A 22,433-nucleotide genomic window follows, 5' to 3' on the forward strand; every position below is an offset into this window, starting at 1 on the left:
CCACAATTTCTTGAGTTCCAAATTTTCTCCTGCTCCTTCTCCTCCCCTCTCCTCCCATGGTGGCATACAATCAAATATAGGCTCTACAAATACCTTCACGTTAAATATTAGTCAAATTGTAAAGAAGGGTTATCATCAACGAACTGAATAATGAGAGAAAAGTGACACAAAACACAAAAGAGAGAGAGCAAGTAGTTTGTTCAGTCTGCATTCAAACTCTGTAGTTCTTTCTCTTGATGTGGATATCCCTTTCCATCATTGAGTCTTTTTTAATGCTAAGGAAGTAACACAAAGTAGGATTGTGTCATCTTATTTGCTGATAGTCACAGAGCTAATAAGTGTCAAAGCTAGGACTGGATTTCAGACCATCACAGTATAAGATCAATTAATTTAGTGTTATATCATATAACTTTGATGTTTCTATGTAGTGAAAACATATGCTGTATTAATGGAATGGGAAGACATGTATCCACATCTTCCTGAAAGTAATTGATAGGAAGAACATTTATCCACCTAGAGCTAACAAACTGTAATAGTTTGGTTAGCAATGCTTTTGAACCAGTCCTCTATGTTATAGTGAAGAGTTGGAAGGTGGAGATATTAACCAGATAGTGAAGTCTGCCAGAATGGTTAAGAATGATTCGATCAAGACAAAACAATGTTGTGATCTGAAAGAAATTAAAAAGGAGATGAATGTAGGGATAACAAAAAAAAGAAAGACTATCAGAACAATCTAGATAGAAAAAGAAGTGCCTTTTTAATCGGGTAGAATCCGTTGTCTATTGGTACTGAACAAAACACCAAAGTTTTTTTTTTCTGCATATTAAATGAGAGCTTTAGAGGAATTATTGGTTCATTTCTACTTAATTCATTTGACTTTTGAACAGTGTATCTAAGGGCAGCTAGGTGGCACAGTGAATAGAGCATTGTCACTGGACTAACTCCAGTGACAATGAGGACCTGAGTTCAAATATGACCTCAGACACTTTACACATGTATTAGCTGTGTGACTTTGGGCAAGTCACTTAATGCCAATTGCCTTGCTTTTCCACCTTAAAGTAAAAAGAGTATATCTACTTACAAGTAGTAACTTTGTAATTGTATTTTCAGAGCTGACCTAAGCATCTACAAAGGGCTCTGAAATGAGGAAGTTAAGAAGTAGTCCATGTGTCATGCATGAGTGGTTGTTATTACTTCTTTCCTTCAATGTTATCGAGAATTTGTCAATGGCCAAAATATAAAAGTCACGTTGCTAGTGGCAACACAGGAAGTAACCATCCTTGGAGGGAATGTACATGTGCCTTATGCAAAGTTACTCAGTGAAATCATGATTTTATGATACCCTACTAAGTCTCTATACAAACAAAATCATCCCTATCACTGAAAAAAAATTCCAAATCTGTGACAGAGTAAGAAATTTGCAAAAAGTCCACTTAAAGATTTGCTATCAGAATCAGAAATAAAATCCAATATCTTCTGGTTGACTGCCCTGTGTTCTACCTAAGTTGATATGACAAAGGACTTAAAATTTATAAGATGTGATTCTCTAGTATTGCTTATCAAATTGTGTCTTTTCTGTTTTATTTGTGAGAAATTTATGCAATTCAACTGCTCAGTTTATAATAGTATTTTTTTTTTGTAAATGAGGAAATGGAAAATGTGAAAGAGGTCACTCATAGAATTATACCATCTGCTGTATTCTCTCCTCCAATTATATTGGATTGGCTTTGGTCGATTTAATATAAACCCATTATTCTTTAGCTCTGGGTAGATACAGCATGCATTTCCTTTCTAAACACTTCACAAATGTAGAGCTAAGCAATTATTTCTCACATTTTGTAAATACATGTAGATTTTACAACTTCTATTTGCAAACTGAAAATGTGAGGTTGCATACTAAATTGTCTTATGCTAGGGTTAATATTTAAATTTGAACTATGGATTTCTTCCAGCCTGATGATTTATGTATTCCTCCAATAGCCAAAACACATCTACCTGCCTTAAATTAAGATAAATGGAAAAAATTCTCTACCATTCACTTCTTTACACATTTGTATACTAAAATATGTAGATTGACAGACTTCATGATTGTGAGGACATTCTCGTGAGTTCTCCAATGGATATTTTTGGTTGAGGCACATAGAAATGAAATTATTTGCTCAGGGTCATATAGGGAATAAATGTCAGAGGACACATTTGAATCCCCATTTTCCTGACTCTAACTAAGCCCAACATCTGTTATGCCCCAGTGCCTCTATTAACATTTAAAAAAAATTGTTTGTTTCAAGCATAATTATATCCTAAGCAATTTGTCAAAAAAAACTTTTAGACTTTATTTACTACCCAATTAATGAAATAATCTCAGGGCAGTGAAGGGAACAGATTTATTTTTCTTTAGCAGAAGAGGAGACTTTTAGAGCTTTTCCACAGATATTTGGTGTGTACAAGTAGATATGTGAAAATTATTTCCGCGTAACACATCTTCTAAATGAGCTAATTAATTGGAACTATAAAGTAAATTATTGTGCTTATATTTAAACAAACTTTTCATAATCGAGTTATTATGTGACTGGTATTTCCATAGTCCCATGGTAGACCAAAAGGATAGAATCTTTCTTCTGTCTCAGTTTTTATATAGATAGCACCTTTTGCAATATAAGGAATAAATAACAATGACAAATAAGAAGGTAGTTTTCACCAGTGCCACTGAAGGAGGAAAGCTGCTGCTGCTTTTTTTTTTTTTGTTAACATGGAGATGGTTAGGGAAGCATTTTCAAAATATTGTGATTAATTTAATTTGTCTACATGAATAGGCTGAATGTTACAGCCAATTAAGACCCAATTCTTTAGCCCTGGGGCTTCAGTCTAAAACATCATTTAGAAGGGAACTAATGAAATTATCCTTATCAGAATGCTCTGAAGTACATAGGGAAGCAAATGCCATTTTTTACTATTTCTACACAAGACAACAAGTAACAAGACTCAACACATACTCAAAAGAAGCATTTAAAATAATCTGTGCAGCCTAATTAAAAGTTCAATTATGGAACCTCCAAGGATATTCACTGATGAACTTTTAAAAAGATACTTTTTTATAGAGGGAATATTTTTTTCTGTGAAAAGTATTATAAATATTCACTTTTCAATGTAAATTCATTTACTTTTTAAAGTGTTTTGCTGATAGCAATTCTTAATTCAATGCTGTTTCTGAAAGGCCTGAATTAGATACGGATCTGCAAACGACAAGAAAAGTTATCAAAAATCTTTGGAGTAAAACCCTTTTAAGAATTATACTAAGGGGTGGCCAAGTGGCTCAGCAAGTAAGAGCACCGGCTCCAGTGTCGGGATGATCTGGGATCGAATCCAGGCTCAGATACTTAGCACCACACCCAGAAATAACTGGCCATGTAACCTTGAGCAAGTTACTAAACCCTGATTGCTTTAAAAAAATATCCTAGGGGAGGCTAGGTGGTACAGTGAGTAAGAGCACCCAGCCTGGAGTCCGGAGGACCCCGGATTAGTTCCGACCTCAGATACTTAACACCCACACAAAATAACTGGCCCTGTAACCTTGGGCAAGTTACTTAACCCCAATTGCTTTAAAAAATAAAAGAGTTATCATAGAGAAGAATCAAACCTCCTTTACTCATACCCAGCATGGTAAATAAAGGAGTATAAAAACACACACACATACATACATACATATATATACACAAATATACACATGCATCTATGAAATATATAACTAAATATTTTATAATATATATATATATATATAATTAAAAGTATTAAATATGTCTGCTATTTGGGCACAGTAGAATCGTGGATATTTGGACATTCTTTAAACTATGAAATAGCAACACCCATGCAACCTGAAAAATTGTCTCCTAAATGTCTCAGTCTTTGCAGTACTAGTCAGGAAACTCAATTACTGGGGGAATAAATGATATGCAGGGAGGTATACAATTGGCTAGAAAAAGTAGAAGTTCATTAGAAGAAGAAACATTGACCTTGAAATCAGAAAACCTTGGTTTGGAAACCAGCTCTCTTTTGGTTTCTACAATTTTAACAATAGGACAAAGATACTTGCACTAATTACCTTGAAGTTTATTATGGGAGGAGATAACTTTTTTTTTAATTCTTTAATTTATTAATTTGTTTGTTTCCTTTTAGTTCGCAGGATTCAATTACACAATTCCTTGAATTTCACATTTTGTCCCTCTCCCTCCCCTCCCCCCCCATGGCGTCTTATAATCAAGTATAGGATCTGTATATACTTTCACATTATACAATGGTCAGGTTATAAGGATGGATTGTACCAAGTGGGATGAAAAATGGTATAGAGTACATCAAATCAAATAAGAGAACGAAAAAGATCAGGTATTTTGCTTCCACCTGGATATAAATTTAGTTCTTTCTAGTTCTTTCTCTGGATGCACGTTTTTCTCTCCATCATGCGTCTTTTGGGATTGACTTATATCCCTGCATTGTTGAGAAGAGTCCAGTCTATCAAAGTTGGTCATCACACATACGTTGTGTCTGTAATTGTGTACAAATTCCTCGTGGTTCTACTCTTCTCACTCAGCATCAGTTCTTTTAAGCCTCTCCAGGTAAATATGAAGACCGCCTGCTCCCTGTTTCTTTTTAAATCTTAATGTGAAATGTTAATGGGAATCATTATTTTTATTTCTAGAAAAGCATTATATTATTGTCAATTCCATAAATCAAAATTTGTTGGTAATACTTAATGCAAATATTGGCCCACACTACAGTTCCTCTGCTATCATCCTTATTTATTTTATTATGTATTTTAAAATAAGTATTCAAAAGTATCTGTTTCATTGTCTATAATTTTATTACTTAGACATTTTTTCCACTCTCCATAGTACTGAAGGACATCTGATCACACATTCTTCTATTATGTAATGTTATATCTTTTTAGGTATGCTTGATTCCTGGAAAAGAAGCTATCATTGTAAGCTAGGGTCCAGAAAATCAAGTCTCACTCTCAGCAAACAGTTTTTAACCATGTTATTTACTTATTAGTCACCCATTCACTTTTGAGATACTTTCTTTGAGTTCTTAAGTTATGTCTTCTAGCCATTTGGTTGGCTCTTTTTTTTTAGTTTTAAATAAATTTTATGTTTTTTTAAAGTTTACATTCATTTCCACAAGATTTTGAGTTACAAATTTTCTCCTCGTCTTTCCCTTACTCATCACCCCAAAACAGCTACCCACTGAATGCCCCCTCCACCAATCTGCTCTCTCCTATATCCTCACCCATTCCCCCTCCATCTTTCCAGTAGGGCAAGATGGATCTTCATAACCCAGTGTCTGTATATCTTATTTCCCAGTGCATGTAAAATAATGATGACAATAATATTTTTTAAGACATATAATGTCAAAACTTTGATTTCAAGATTCTTTCCCTTCTTCCCTTATCAACCACCCTTACTGGGAAGATAAACATTTCAATACAGTGTGTACATGTGGAGTTATGCAAAACATTTCCATAGTAGATATATGGTGAAAGACTGACTATATTTCACTCCATCCTCTCCTGCCCCCTTGTTCTATTCTCTACTTTGACTTGGTCCCTTTTCAAAAGCGTGTGCTTCTAACTATCCCCCCCCCCCACCAATCTGCCCTCCTTTCTATCATCCCCCCTGTTATCCCCTTTCCCCCTATACTCCTGTAGGGTGAGATACCTTATTTAATATGTATGTCATTCCCTGCCTAAGCCAAATTCAATGAGAGTAAGGTTGACCCATTCCCTTTTGCCTTCCTGTTCTTCCCCTTCATTGTATCAGTTTTCCCTTCCCTCTTTTATATGAGATAATTTACCCTATTCTGTCACTCCCCATCTCCCCTCATTATATTCCTTTCTCACCTCTTAATTTTATTGTTAAATTATCATCCCTTCCTATTCAACTGGTCCTGTTCCCTCTGACTATGTATGCCTGTACACATATATAAACATGCTCACATATGGATTTATATGCTCATATACCCTCCTAAATAAATATGTATATATATATATATGTATGTGCATATATATATATATATATATATATATATATATAAAAATTTATATTCCCTTCAACTATCCTCATACTGAGAAAAGTTTCATAAGTTATAATTATCATTTTTCCATATAGGAATATAAATAGTTCAGCTTTGATAAGTTCCTTATGATTTCTTTTTCCTGTTTACCTTCCCATGCTTCTCTTGCTTTTTGTATTAGAATGTCAAATTTTGTATTGAACTGTTTTTTTCATTAAGAATGCTTGAGGGGCAGCCAGGTGGTGCAGTGAGTAAGAGAGCCAGCCCCAGAATCAGGAGACCTGGGATCAAATCCAGGCTCAGATACTTAGCAACCACCCAGAAACACCTGGCCATGAAACCTTGAGCAAGTTACTTAACCCCAATTGCTTAGGGGTGGCCAGGTGGCACAGTGATTAAGAGCACCGGCCCCAGAGTCAGGAGACCTGGGATCGAATCCAGGCTCAGATACTTAGCACCACATCCAGAAGTAACTGGCCATGTAACTTTGAGCAAGTTACTTAACCCCAATTGCTTTAAAAAAAAAAAAAAGAATGCTTGAACGTCCTCTATTTCATTGAATGGCCATAGGTTCCCCAAAACATGATCCTCAGTTTTCTGGGTAGGTGATTGTTGGTTTTAATCCTAGCTCCTTTCACCTGCAAAATATCATATTCCAAACCCTTTGATAACAATGTAGAAGCTGCTAGATCTTGTGTTATCCTGATTTTGTTTCCACAACATTCAAATTGTTTCTACTTAGCTGCTTGTAATATTTTCTCCTTGATCTGGGAAGTCTGTAACCTGGTTATGATATTCTTAGGAGCTTTCCTTTTGGGATTTTTAGAAGAGGTGATCAGTGAATTCTTTCAATTTTTATTTTGTTTTCCAGTTCTAAAATATCAGGGAAATTTTCCTTGATAATTTCTTAAAGGATGATTTCTAGCTTCTTTTTTTGATCATGGCTTTCAGGTAGTCCAATAATTTTTAAATTATCTCTCCTGGATCTATTTTCCAGGTCAATGGTTTTTCTATTGAGATATTTCACATTACCTTCTATTTTTTTCATTTGTTTGGATCTGTTTAATAGTATCTTGATTTCCCATAAAGGCATTTGCTTCCTTTTTCTCCAATTTAATTCTGAAAGAATTATTCTCTTCAGTGAGCTTTTAAAATTATTTTTCCATCTTGAAATCCAGCTTTTTAATGCATTCTTCTCCTCATGGGCTTTTTGGGCCTTTTTTGTTATTTGAGTTAGTCTATATTTTTAGGTGTTATTTTCTTCAGTCAGGTAGTTGACTCCCTTTTCATGATTTTCTTTTATCATTCTCATTTTTTTCTTTGATATTTGTAGGGAAAATGGGGTTAAGTGATTTGTCCAAAGTCACACAGCTAGTAATTGTGTCAAGTCTCTGAGTCTGGATTTGAACTCAGGGCCTCCTGACTCCAGGGCCGGTGCTCTATTCACTGCACCACCTAGCTGCCTCATCATTCAAATTTCTCTTCCAAATTTTTCCTATACTCCTCTTACTTGATTTTCTAAATTCTTCTTGAGCTCCTCCATAGCTTGTAACCAATTCATATTTTTATTGGAAGCTTTTGGTGCAGCAGTTCTGACTTTGTTGTCTTCCTCCCTTTCCATGCTTAGATCTTTTCTGTCCCCAAAAAAGGAATCTAAGGTTTGGCTACTGTGCTTGCTTTGCTTCCTTTGCTTGCTCATATCGCCACTTTATTATTTAACTTTTGAGGTTTTTACCACAGTAGAACTCTGCTTTCAGGGAGGAGAGCTTTGTCCCAAATCACTGAGGTTTTTACAGCTGCCAGAGCTATTATTTGAGTGCCCTCCCTGAAGACCCCACAAGCTCTGACCCCTGGTCACACACCCCAGGATTTCCATTCAAGACTGCCTTCCTGATCCAAGCAGGTTAAAGCAAGAGCAATTACCCTCTGAATGGTCACTTGATTGCCCTACAACCTACAGGCCAGGAGCTCTGAAGCAGCCACGTGGTGGCAGCTGCAGGGCTACTGCACCTCCACCACTATTCACCCCAGGTGGCATGAGCCATACCATGCTGTCCCCTCAGTTCCAACAGAGTTTTACACTTATCTTTTACTTTGTCTTGGCATTTATTGGTTGATAATTCTGGAAACCACCACAGCTGCTGGTGATTCACTCCCCTGAAGTCCACTCTAGCTGCTGCTGGTCAGGGCTGCCCTGGGCCTAAAACAATGGGCTGATGTGGGGCTGGGCTGGGCTCACAGTGCACTGTAATGTACCCTTCCTGCCAGCCTGCTGGGCTGCCTTCAGTGGAAGATTTGTTTCTCTCTGTTACTCTGTGGGTTCTGTAGCTCTAAAGTTTGTTTAGAGTCATATTTTATAGGTATTTGATGTGATTATGGGGGGAGCTCACTGAGTTTTCCTGCTTCTACCTGATTGGTTTTTTTAATCAATTTGTTTTCTTTTCTTTGGTTTGCCTATTAGTATTATTTCCTTCTGGATTTTTGTCATAAAAATCTTTTAACTCATATTATTTCTTTATAACATAAAGAGATTTTTTTGCTTGCTCTTTTCTTCATTTATTTTCATGAGACAAATAAGTCAAGAGAAAACTTAAAACATGTGTTCATGACAACTTTAAAATTGCTAATGATTTTCCCCAACAGGGAAGGGTCTATGTTGGAAGACCCTTTCATAATAAGTCTATAGATGGCTAGCTCTCCTAATTAGAACTGAATGATTTATATTAATAAAATCAATGTAGTAGGTCAATACTCTTTGGAGTGAGGGAAGAGTCAATTAGCTTTGTACTATTCCAGGCTGTAAACCACACTATGAAATCCTAATATACTGTTAAGCTGTTTTAGGGGTTTGTAAGTAAATAGTGGTTTTATAAACAAAAACATTGCTGTTAAGCAACTATGATCTCAATTTGATCTCTGTCTTTCAGAATAAAGAAGATTGCCCTGTGAAAGTAGGCATTCACTCAATATGGTCTGAAATATCAGGTAAGGATATTTTAATTTCCTTTATATCAGTGACAGATTTTGAGCATCACATTTTGAATATTCTGTTCTGTTAAGCAGGGGAAGGAGAATGACAGTCTTTCACAGTTTTAAGTAGTGTTTTTCCTATCATATTGCCAGCTATGTACCACCAACAACATTAATACTATGGGTGACAATCTATTCATTGACTGCTTATCAATAATTGCCACATTCTCAAGAAGCATAAGTCAAAACAATAGTGTTTGCTAGGGCTATGTTCAGAAAAAAACACTTTTCCTATAGTTCTGTAAAAACAAATAATGGATGTCCAAATTTTTCCTGACTTTTACAGACATGAAGTCTGTTTTCACAAACTAAAACATAACTTTGTTTTAAGGAAGATGCAGGAAAAAGAAATGGTTACAAAAAGTCAAGAGAAATGGCGTTTTTGTCCTTAACCAAATTATACGTAACCCTTATCCTTTCCTACTTAAACTCTGAAGCCTATTTTTTTCTTTTCCTCTTTTCCACCCCTCTCTGGTTAATTACCAACAGTTCAGCTTTATTTTTTTTCTCTCTCCAACAATCCATTGAAACAACTAGCATAAAAGTAACCAAAGACCTAATAATTCACAATAGAATGGAAATTTTAAAGCTTATATTCTTCCATACCTTTCTTTATTACTTAACATTGATCACTCCCTTTTTGCATTCAAAATCTGTGTCTCTCCTTTGCCTTGTGTGATACATAACATCTTGATTCTTGTACTTTTGTGGCTTCAACTTTGTCTTCTTCAAAGACAAAGACTTTGCTTCTCTTTCTTTTGCTTCTCTATGCCCTGCTACAAGATCCTGTCTACCTTTCTCACTGTCTCTTGTAAATTGCAAAAATTATGATGACCTCAACTAACACCTTCAGCATCTGCATCTGACCTCTATCAAGATCTATCTACATATTGGTAATTATGTTTTAGGGTATTTCATTTTTCTTGTTTTTTTTTACTGTCTTTTCTTTTAAAATATGATTAATATGGAAATATGTTTTGCATTACTGAATATGTATAACTTTTATCAAATTTCTTGCCTTCTCAATGAGGGGAGGGAAAGTTGGAGATAATTTGGAACTCAGGATTGTAAAAGAAAAAGGTAAAATTGTTTTTACATGTAATTGGGAAAAATAAAATATAAGAATTTTTAAAAATAAGATATTTTAGGTGAGTTGAAGTATGTCAGAAAATGTAAGAGGCAGAAGCAATAGGTTAGTAGATTTATTTTTACCTATGTATTAAACTATTAGAAACAAGACACAAAGACCCCCAAAATTAAATGATACATTCTTGGAAGGAACTTGAATAAATTTCAAAAGAGGAAAAAATCAGTTTAGGTTTCCTTCCTCTTGATCTCCTATGAGCCAGCTTCAAACTCTGCCCCTCATTCTCCTTGTCAGATGTGGCCATTTCATGATCTTTGGAACTACAATAGACAGAGCTGGACAGATGGTCATGATGCTAAGTGCCTCAGGTGTGTTTGGCTGTAGAGATGGAGGCATACTCCCATAGAGAAGAAACTGCTTAACAGTGTAATACATAAGAGAGGGAAAAGAAGACATTATTAGTATCCATTAAAAAAAGAGTAGGAGTTGGAAGCAGTTCAAATGTAGAGGTAGCCGAATACTTGAGCCTCCAGCCTCTATACCTGTGGGATCCAACAGATTTCATAGATATGTGAGATTCACACTTTGACAGAGACCATTGGAATAAGGCATTAACAGGTCAGATTATATAGTTAGGTGAAATCCTTACAATTCCTATTATATCTGACAGAACTTTAAGTATGATAGATACTAGGATATTAGATATTCATAGGGTTGAAGAGCAATCAACCAACTTTTGTGTGGATGCCCTGTACTAGATGCCCAGACTTGCAAATGCAAATATATATATGTCATACCCATTTGTTCTTACATTCTATGTAGGAATCATGTATCTAGGATAGAAAAAAAATATGTGGACCTGAGGATGAGTATCTCAGTCAATAATGCTTACTTTGACCATTTCAGAGAACATTTTGAGGGTTGTAATGTCTCCAAACCGAGAGAGTCAGCTCTAATTATAGCTAAATGTATTTTATATTTTCCTTCATTCTCAAAACAGACCATGACATCAAGAAAGTGATGTCATGACTTGCAAGTGAATTGGATTTAAGTAAGAGAGGGGTGTGCAAAGTCTGCAATCTGGGTACAGTGGCAAGATATAGATCAGGTTTATTATAGCTAAATGATCAAATTCTCCACATTTTGAATTAATTCAGTTAAAGTCCTATAAGGCCAAGAGACATGTGAATTCTGGGGTTTCTAAGACAGCTGTGTATAAATTGACTTTCCACTAGTATCAGTTCCAGAGGCTGACAAGTTCAAAACCAGTTTCCTTTTCTCTACAACCAGGTCCCAGGCACAGCCACTGAAACATCACCAACTTCCTGGGCCTATTTCCTTCTATGCTTACCCTCACCTGCAGCAGAACTGACTCTACTGTACAAAGTCAAGTTTGTCTTTCCCCATTTTCACAAAAGCACCTTGATACATGACCTGACAGCTTTAGGAGCTACATTCTCATTGGAAGAAGTGGGAAAAAAGGACTTAGAAGGTAGAATAGTTTCAGAAAGCCCTGGGAACATTGAAGCAGGGAATCTCCAGGACCCTACATACCCCTCTCAGACTACAGATTGTTTCCAGGTACAAAACCACTACCTCAGTGAAGAGAAGGGAGGGCCAAGGAAGAGGACAAGCATTAAGTCTTCTCCAGATTGGAAGCCTTGCAGGGCATTGTTAGCTGTCTTGTTTCTTACTGAACTCTGGAGATCAATTTCTGACCTTGAGTTGAAATTGTTTATTCAGTCTTCTTTTCCTTCTCCTACTCCAAGCAAGATCCCCTTTCTCTCTTTGTAGACCAAAGACCAAATCATAGGACTTAGAAACAGAATGGACTTCAGAGCTCATGTAAGGCAGCCATCTAGTTGTAGAGGAGGCAGCATAGGAGAATCAGGGAGCTGAAATAGTTTGCATTTATTTAGGAGTCAAAGATCAATTATATAGAGCTAAAGTTAACCTTAAACAACAGCTTGAAAGACATTCAAATTCTGGCCTTTTGCAGATGAGGAAACTTAAATAAGGAGAGAGGAAGTCTCTTGCCTTAGTTCACCTAGGTGAAAAGAGAAGAAGAGTGATGTCAATTTGAATCCTCTGATTCCTAATTGCCCTCTCTTTTTCCTGCAAAAGGGAATGACTGAGCTGAATCTTGAAAACGAAACAAAACAAAAAACAAAGACTCCATGCAATTGAGACCAGAAAGAGAATAATTCTAAGCATGAGAAACAGCCAGGGAAGAGGCAGAGTGATGAGAGATGGAGTCTCCCATGTTTAGTTGAACAATATATCTCAACAAGAATAACTTAAGTAGAATAAGTAAAAGAAGACTGGAGAGGCAGGAAGGAGGAATATTATGGAGGACTTTAAATGCAAAAGATAATTAAAAATTTAAAATGGAGTTTGAGTAGAAATATATGATCAGACTTTCACTTTATTAATAAGATAACAAGCATCATTATAATTAACAACTGAAGTGTTTTAAGTTTTGGAAATAACTTCACAAATATTTTCTCATTTGATGAGCATGTTATTAAAAAGAAAACAATGTTAAAACTCTTAATAATCACCTAAATGTTCAAAATTACTCAAATAAGAAGTAGCTAAATGCAAATGAAGTTTTACCTCACAAATTTCAAGACAGCAAAGATGGCAAAAATAATTGTTGGAGAGAGTGTGGTAAGACACAAATGTCAAATGATGGCTGTTAAAACCCAATTATTTGAATGTTTCCAGAAAACTGTTTGGAATTATGAAAGAAATATTTACTAAGTTATTTGTGTCCTTTGGCCTATAGCTGTACAACTGAGAGTTTATCACAAGGGAATTGGTAGACAGCACCAAACATGCATAAATTCAAGTGTTCATAGCAGTGTCATCTGTGATAATTAAAAGAAGGAAAACTTATATATGTAGTAACTACAGAATGGTTGAACAAAATATAGTATATGAATGAAACTGATCATTACTGTGCCAAAAGAAATAAAACATATGATGGCTTTAGTGATATATTATAAAAAGTGTGTCAAATTATGTTTTATGAAAAAAAGTAGAATTCAAAAGAACAGTAGAAACAATAAGTATAGCAATGCAATTAAATTTTTCTTACATATGTCATAAAAATCAATAGACCCTACCATATTCCAAGGATAATTGATTCAGTGATGCTCTGCTTCTGGGTTTCATGAATTCTGTTACTTAGAGTTAAGTAATTTGTGATTGAGCTTTGACACTGTAATTCTAGGTTTACCTTCTGGCTGCCATTTACCAAAAGACTTTGGGCATTTAGATAGTTAATACAACTAAAATGGGGAAGAAGAAATTATAACATTTTAAAGGCCAGTGTTCTGTAAGTTCTGTAAGTGTTGTTATAACATGTAGTCAATTAGTTTTTAGGGAGACAATTTGCAGAAATTAATGCTACGTCAAATAAATAACAAAATAACTATTTATTATATATGTATTAAGATTTTACTTGCTTGTAAACTGACTTCAAGGAATTATTTGCATTTTGTGACCCCAACATATATGCTCTGTTCCTGGTATAATTAAATCTTCCAGGTTCAGGATGTTTTGCTATGGTTATTTAATTGACCTATTTGAGTTAATCTGCTCTTTCAATTTACAAATATCTTAAAACTAATTTCTTTCTACTCTAAAAGATAAGCTATGCATACAGGCTTTCTTGAAATGAACATTTTTTGTTTCATATTTGAAATCCTCTCTTATGTTCTGCTATGCACATGACATCCTTTTTTTTCTTTCTTTGCTTTAAACTTTGAAAATTTAAATTAATGATATGTTTTTGTTTCTTTTCTCTATTCACTATTTGTATTTTTGAGTTTGAGTCTAAAATAAAATTTAAAATAAATAAATAAATAAGCTATGTAGTGATCATATTTTCATTTTATTAAATGGATGAAAACAGTAAATGACCTACTTTAACTCGAAAAGTTTTGTTTTGTAAGCATAATCTGAATGAAATGAGGATTTAAGAGAAATGGAAATAACTATAAGAATCCATCTATCCCTATATGATTCATGTAGAAGATTATATTGATTAATATTGATTAGAATAGAGTAGGGGTACAAATTAATTAATTCATATTATTCATGCACACACACATACACACACATATATGTATGTATAAATTGATTCTTTGTTGAATTTATTTTTGCACCAAATCTTTCTTTTCTCTTACAATATATTTTCTTCCTTTTATTTCTAAACCATGGTTTTTAACCATATTGTTCCTGGGAGTTTCCATTTGTAGATTTCTTTCAGCAGGTGATTAGTGGATTCTATCTTTTTTATATTTTTCCTCTAATTTTTTTTTCAAGCAATCGGGGTTAAGTAACTTGTTCAAGGTTACATAGCCAGTTATTTCTGGGTGTGGTGCTGAGTATCTGAAACCAGATTTGTGTACAAAGAGAATAACATAGCATAAAATCATTTAAATATTTAAAAAGAAAGTTAATAAACTAAAAACATAGAGGGGAAAATAACATTATAATTGTTGGGGATCTCAATGTGCCTTTCTTAGAACTAGAAACATTCAAAGAAAAGATAAATGAGGAAGGAATCAGGGATTTAAATAGAATTTTTCTGAAGTAAGATAAAATGTATCTCTGTCATTACTGAATGATAATAGAAAAGAAAAAAAAACCTCATCTTCTTTTGATATTTTTATAAAAATTGAGCCTATATTAAGGTATAAAGCCCAACAAATACAAAAAAGCAGAATTGTTAAACACATCCTTTACTCAAAGTAACGCTATTAAAATATTATTTATTTACAGACCTTTGGAGAAAGATTTAAGTATTAATTAGAGTTGAAATTATGTAATGCAAAGGAATCCATGGGTCAAAAAAAGCCACAACAATGGAAAATTCTATGTCATACAATATCAATGAGGCAACATGTCAAAACCTTTTTGACAAAATAAAATAGTTGTTATGGGAAGATTTTATATGTGGGATATTTTTATGTATACATATATCTATGCCTTTTCATCAAAAATAAATAAAAGAAGAAAGGATAGATGAATGTTTTTTTTCAAAGTAAACAAACATAGAAAAGAGATGAAAAACCCCAAATAAAAATCATAATTGAAATTTTAAAATCAAAAGAGAAATTATTAATATTAAAATTAAAAAGATAGATTTTAATAGAAATTAGAAACAGGTTTTTAGATAATAAAATAGATAAACCATTAGGCCAATTAAGAAAGATAAAACCTCAGTCATCAGCATCAAAAATGAAAGGTAAGGAATTATGACAATAAAGAAGGAATAAGGAAAACAATAGAAATTATTTTCCAAACATATGTTTAAAAGTCATTTAAATAAATGGTTGCATATCTACAAAAATATGAAACACCCAGTATTAGAAAAGAATAGGCACGGAATTTAAATAATACAGTTCCAGGAAAAAAAACCAGATAATTTGAACAGCAAAAAATGAATTCCCCAAAAGGGAAATAATGAAGTTCAATGCAACAGAAAATGTCTTTAAATTAAGAAAAGATGGAATCCTTCCAAGTACCTTCAATTACATGTATATGTTTTGTGTACCTAAACTATAAAGGGACAAATCACAGAAAGAAAAACTTTAGATAAAATAACTGAGCATGAATTTAAAATTTTAAATGAGATATTAACAAACCTATAGTTGCACAGTAAAAAAAAAAGGACATTATCAACAGGCAACATTCATACTAGCAATGAAAATATGGTTCAATATTAGGAACACTATGAACATAATAGACCACATTAAAAATCAGTTTCACATGGAGTTATCTATAGTTGAAGTAAAAAATTTTGTGTAATATGCTATATACATTTGATTTAAAAAAAATAAACACCAAAAGTATAGGTATACATGCAGCTTTTCTAAATATGGTAAAATGTATCTAAAACCAAAAGTCCATACATGGTATGGAGATAAATTCAGTGCCTTTTTAAATAACATTGGAGGTAAAGTAATGGTGTCAATTCCATCACTATTTAAGTTAGGATTAGAAATGCTAACCAAAATAAGAAAACAAGAAAATAAAATATCAGAAAAAAAAGAAACATGTACAAAGAAGAAATAAAATTATCATTTTTGAAGATATTATGACACTCATGAAGAACCCTAGAAAGATGGTTTTAAAACCAAATTTTAGAAGCTGGTGGAGTAGAAACAGAACTTCCATGTGGCTCCAGATTCCACCTCCTCCAATTAATGGAAAAAGTAACTCTGAACAAACTTTGGGCTACAGAACCCACAAAATGACACAGAGCAGCTAATCTCCCACTGAGGACAGCCTGGCAGGCTGGCAGGAAGGGGCCAGCACAGAGCCCTGACTGCCAAGCCCAGCCCCACTTGAGCCTGAGGTTTTAGCCTCAGGGTGTCTCCAGCTGCTGGCTGGAGAGACTTCAGATCACCAGGAGCTATGGCAGTTTCCAGAGTTATCAACATATAGATGCTAAAGACAAAGTGAGAGGTCAGTGAAATGTGGACTTTGGGATGCAGTACTTCAGGAGTTCAGTCTGGCCATTATCCCCTGGAGGGAGAAGCTGCTGAGGTGCCATGGCCATGCAACTGCCACCACATGGCATCTTCAGCTCCTGGCTTGCATATTGTATGAGGACCAAGCAACCAGTCTCAGGGGTAATCACTCTTGCTTTAACATGCTTGGATCTGGATTGCTATCTAGGGTGGAGGTCCTAGATTGTGAGCCCAGCTTGCCAGAGCAAGTGGAGGCTTCAGAGAGGGCACCCAACTAATGGCTGTGGGAGCAGAGAAAACCCTATCAATTTGGACAAATCTCCCCTGTCTGGTAGCAGAGTCCTACTGTGGCAAAAAGCTCAAAAGTCAAGTAACTGAGTGGCAATATGAGCAGGCAAAGGAAGCAAAGCAAGCAGAGCAATCCAACTTTACAATCCTTTTTGGGGGGACAAAAAGGATCAAAGCATGGAACAGGAGGAAGACAGTGAAGTGAGAAATCCTGCACCAAAAAGCTTCCAAGAAAAATATGAGCTGATTACAGGCCATAGAGGAGCTTAAGAGAAATTTTAAAAAGTAAATAAGAGAATTGGAGAAAAAATTGGGAAGAGAAATGACAGCGATACAAAAAAAAAAAAATGAAATGAGTCAACAACCTGACTGAAGAAAATAAAACCTTAAAAAATAGAATAACTCAAATAGCAAAAGAGTTTCAAAAAGGCAATGAGAAGAAGAATGCCTTTTAAAGGCAAATTTACCAGATGGAAAAAGTATCTCCAGAGTTCACTGAAGAGAATGATTCCTTCAGAATTGGATTGATGCAAATGGAAGCTAATGACTTTATGAGAAATACTATGAAAGAGATCCAAACAAGGGAACAAATAGAAGGCAATGTGAAATATCTCATTAGGAAAACCACTGACCTGGAAAATAGATCTAGGAGAGATATTTAAAAAATTTTTGGACTACTTGAAAGTCATGATCAAAAGAGAAACTGGAAATCATCCTTCAAGAAATTCTCAAGGAAAATTGCCCTGAGGGTTTAGAACCAGAGGTCAAAATAGAGGTTGAAAGAATCCTCTGATCATATCCTGAAAAAGATCCCTACAAATAATTTCCTAGGAATATTATAGCCAGGTTCTGGAGTTCCCAGATCAGGGAGAAAATATTACAAGCAGCCAGGAAGAAACAAATTGAATATTGGGGAAAAGCAGTCAGGATAACACAGGATCTGGCAGCTTCTACAGTGAGTGATTGAAGGGCTTGGAATATGATATTCCGAAGATCAAAGGATCTGGGATTAAAACCAAGAATCACCTACCCAGAAAAATTGAGTATCATGTTTCAGGGAAAATATATAGTCATTCAGTGGAAAAGAGGACTTTCAAGCATTCTTGATGAAAAAAAAACTGAGTTGAATAGAAAATTTGACATTCAGATACAAGAAGCCAAAGAAGCATGAGAAGGTAAACAGGGAAAAGAAATCATAAGGAGCTTATCAAAGTTGAGCTACTTACATTCCTACATGGAAAAACAATAATTGTAACTTATGAAAGTTTTCTCAGTATGAGAATAGTTGAAGGGAATAGAAATGTGTGTGTGTGTGTGTGTGTGTATATATACACACATACATATATATATATATATATATATATGTGTGTGTGTATACATCCATATATATGTCTATATAGGAGGGTATATATGTGTATGAATACATATGTGAGTGTGTGTATATATGTGCACAGGTATACATAGGTAGAGGGTATAGGACCGACTTAATAGGAAGGGATGATACTTAAAAGGTGAAATTATGAGGTGAGAGAAATATAATGAGAGGAGATGGGGAGAGACAGAATGGGGTAAACTATCTCATATAGAAGAGGCAAGGGAAACTGATTACAAGGAGGGGAAGAACCTGAAGAAAAGGGAATGGGTCAACCTTATTCTCATTGAATTTTGCTTAGGGAGGGAATGACACACACACTATATAGGGTATCTCACCCTACAGGAGAGTAGGCGGGAAGGGGAGTAGAGAGGAGTATAATGGAAGGTAGGGAAGACTGGGGGGGAGGGAAGTTGGAAGCACCCACTTTTGAAAAGGGACAGGATCAAAGTAGAGAATGGAACAAATTGGAGGTAGGATAGAAAGGAGGGAAATATAGTCACTCTTTTACAGTATATCAACTATGGAAACGTTAAGCATGGCTACACATGTACAACCTATATTGAATTGCTTATCTTCCCAGTAAGGGTGGGTTAAAAGGGAGGAAGGAAATGGATCTGAAATTCAAAGTTTTAAAATCAAATGTTTAAATATATATGTATATATTATTATTTTTAATATTACTTTACATGTAACAGGGAAATAAGATATATAGGCACTGGGGCATAGAGTTCCACCATGCCTACTGGAAAGTCAGAGGGTTTATGGGGGAAGATATGGGAGAGAGCAGATTGGAGGAGAGGATATCCAATGGTATCGCTATTTTGGTGTGGCGGGTAGGAGAAAAACAGGGAGAATCTTTGCAAATCAAAATCTTGTAGAAATGAATGATGTAAACTAGAAGTTAATAAAGCATTTGATATATTAAAAATAAAGGAAATGAAGGATTCTAAGCAAGGGAGATGAAGAAAAAATAAAAATAAAATAAATTTGTATGACAATTTTATCAATTTATGTTTATTATATAGAACCACAGAAAGCACCAACTTTTTTGCATTACTAACTAAAAAACCCCATCAGGAAGAGAGAAAAAGTGAAATTTCATTTAAAATGACTATAAAATCATTAAATATTTATGTGTTCAACTACTGAGATACATACAAGTGAATGAATTGAAATACAAGTAATGCTAACACAAATAAATATATAATTAAATAATTATGGAGGTTTTAGTTTCTAATTGGATCCTGTCAGTGTAATACAAATTACAGTACTACATAAATTAATTTATTTATACAGTAAAATATTACTTACTCTACCAAAATTACTTTAACATGTTAGGAAAAAAATAAAAATTCATCTGAAAGAACAAAATGTTAAAGTTGGAAAAATGAGAAAAAAAAAATGCGATGGCTTAGGACCAGACTTTAAACTATACTACTACAAAGGAGTAATCATAAAAAAAAAATTTGCATTTATTAAAAAAAGAAGTGTATTAATGAAACATGTCAAATAATGGTTATAATAATCGTATATATTCCCTGCATATTAACATTTCTAATTTCAGGCACTTTTCATGGAGTTTGGTATACAGGCTTTTCAGCAAGATGTCTTAGTCCATGCAATCTGAGTAAAAATGGAGGAGAGCATTTTAGTTACTTTGGGTTTTTTTTGGTTGTTTTTCAAAAAGCATTTTATTGAACCCAAGGGAATCCAGTCTAACTAAGAGGATGGGGTAGCAGTGGGGAACAGAAAGATCACCTAAGCAATTTGGTTGTTGGATAAGGGGGTATATCTAGGTATATCTATATAACCCCTTCATGGGATCTAATGGGAACTTTCAGAACCTCAAAAATTCACTGGGGCTGGAGGTGGTCGGGAGAGTCATCTTCCCCTGAACTATCTGGTAGAGGCAAACCTTGCTTGCTCTCTGTACTGGGGGAAAAGGGAATTTGATGGGCCATTTAAAAAAAATGGGAAGAACCCCAGTAGAGCTCTCTGGGTAGTAGGGAAAAATGAAAAGGCTTCTATATACGAACAGGATCTTTTCCCACCTTCTCCAGTCATTTGTGTGAACACTATGAGTGGAATCCATTTCAGTACAGGAAGGAAAGGGAGGAGGGATGACTAGGGTTAGGGAATGGAACTGCCCCTCCCCCCAGGTTCCTAGAGTGTCAGAGAAGGAAATAAAGGGTTCCTGCCAATTCCAAATTTATCTATATACACAGACAAGATAGTCATAGAGTAGTGTACCCTGTCCCCACTTCTGAGGAGTGCTATTGGTGAGATGCAGAGTAGGGGTAGCCCTTAGGTCCACATTGCTGGACAGGACCCCCCAGTTCTGGAAGATACACAGGGCTGTCGTCCAGCTGTGACAAGGGGATCCTGTACTCCTTGCTGACTGGCTGGTCAATTTCAGACTCGATGGCTGGGCGCTGGTTGTTTGGGAACTCCAGAGAGAAGAGGGTATAGGGCTCACACTAGAACTTGTCCACCAGGCACCTTCTGCATGATCCCCTTCTCATAATAGTAGCGAAGCAAATCTCTCAACTTGTAGTAATGCATGGCCAAAGGATTCTTCTGAATGCCCCAGAGCCGGGAGACCTGTTCTGACTCTTGGAGTTTGAACCCTATTCCTTCAGCCTGACAGACTATGGAGGTTAGTCCAGTAGCCGAACGAAGTAACCAAGAATTGTCAGAAGTGTAGGCAGTCTCAGCGCTGCTGGTGGGGTCCTTACCAGAATGCCCCTAGACCCTATTTTTTAATTTCCCTTTCCAATTTCCCTGGTACCACACAGACATCCTCTGGGAAGGGCCGAAGTTTCCATGGTTCCATCACCTGGGGAGGGGGCAGGGAAGTCGTCTGTATTTAGGTACATGAATTGACAACCATAGGCTAAGTCCGTTTGCTTCTACTTGATCACCATCTCGGCTCCTGGGTATCTGTGCCCACTGTTGCTACTGCCTCTGCCCCCACCCATCTGCTCACACCAGGGTCTTGGTATTCGCATTTGAAGTTCTGTTGGGGAGAAGGCAGGCAGGGCTCCGACAGGAGGGGCTGGTAGGAGGCTGCGAGGGACTACCTGACCTAACCTTGGGAGGATGGCAAGTAGTGACATATAGCTCTGGCGTTTCTGGAAAATGGATCTATCCTCCAGGATGAACCCAGGGCTGGGGTTAGGTGGGGCTGTCCCTGTGGGTCTCAAAAAATTCCATTCTGCCCTGGAAAGTGCTGAAGGGTCTCGTGGGACACTTGACAGCAACTTGTCTGGGGGTGTCATAGGCAATGGTATAAAGGCACTTCTCATCGTGGTGGTAGGAGAGTAGAGGTTTTCAGCTGCAGGACAAGGTCAGGTCTGTATGAGGGTTCTGTGGCTCTTTTTTGATCTTGGTGGTGGAACTGTGGAAAGCTAAGTTTTCTGAATGGAAATATGGAACAAACTGCTCATCATTGTCGGGAACCTCAGCTCTCCTAGGCTAGGTATCCCGGAATTGGCTCAAGAGATCTTTTGACTCGGGGCGGCAGGGAGCCAAGGTCCACGCGCTTCCCCTGTGTGACCATCCAGAGCTCGATTCAGACTGCCATTTCCGGGTGCTGTGTGTGTGTGTGTGTGTGTGTGGTGGGGGGCATTTGTGGAGAGGAGAGATGGTCGGAGAGAAGGACAGGATTGTCCCCGAATCATCCTCTTCTAGACGGAATTACTTTGATTTCATTTTGATCTGAATCATGTAAATTTGTCCACAAGTACTTATGGAGATTCCAGTCTCTTACTATCAAAGTGCACAAGTCTGGGGTGCAGTTCACCATATTCAGCTATCGAGTTAAACTTTCCTACTTAATTTTAAATTTAATGCATCCCACAGCTAAAACATAATGCAAAAAAATCAATGTTTTTGGTATTATTTTTGCCTTATCCATTTTAAAATTTACTTAAGAAATTATTGCAGTTGTGTATATGTGTACTTTTTTTTTTTAAGCAATCGGGGTTAAGTAACTTGCTCAAGGTTACACTGCCAGTTATTTTGTGTAGGTGTTAAGTATCTGAGCCTGGAACCCATCCCAGGTCTCCTGAATCTGGGGCGGGTTCTCTTACTCACTGCACCACCT

At 35.8% G+C, this 22,433-nt stretch overlaps 1 pseudogene; it reads right to left on the minus strand.

Moving 5' to 3' along the window:
• Positions 1–20,601: 20,601 nt before the first annotated feature.
• On the minus strand, positions 20,602–22,008 carry LOC138158322 (ETS translocation variant 4 pseudogene; annotated as a pseudogene).
• Positions 22,009–22,433: the final 425 nt, after the last annotated feature.

This window comes from Petaurus breviceps, unplaced genomic scaffold (assembly GCF_028583685.1).
Source record: "Petaurus breviceps papuanus isolate PSGF00001 unplaced genomic scaffold, PetGlider_PUasm1.0 174, whole genome shotgun sequence".
Classification (NCBI taxonomy): Eukaryota; Metazoa; Chordata; class Mammalia; order Diprotodontia; family Petauridae; genus Petaurus; species Petaurus breviceps.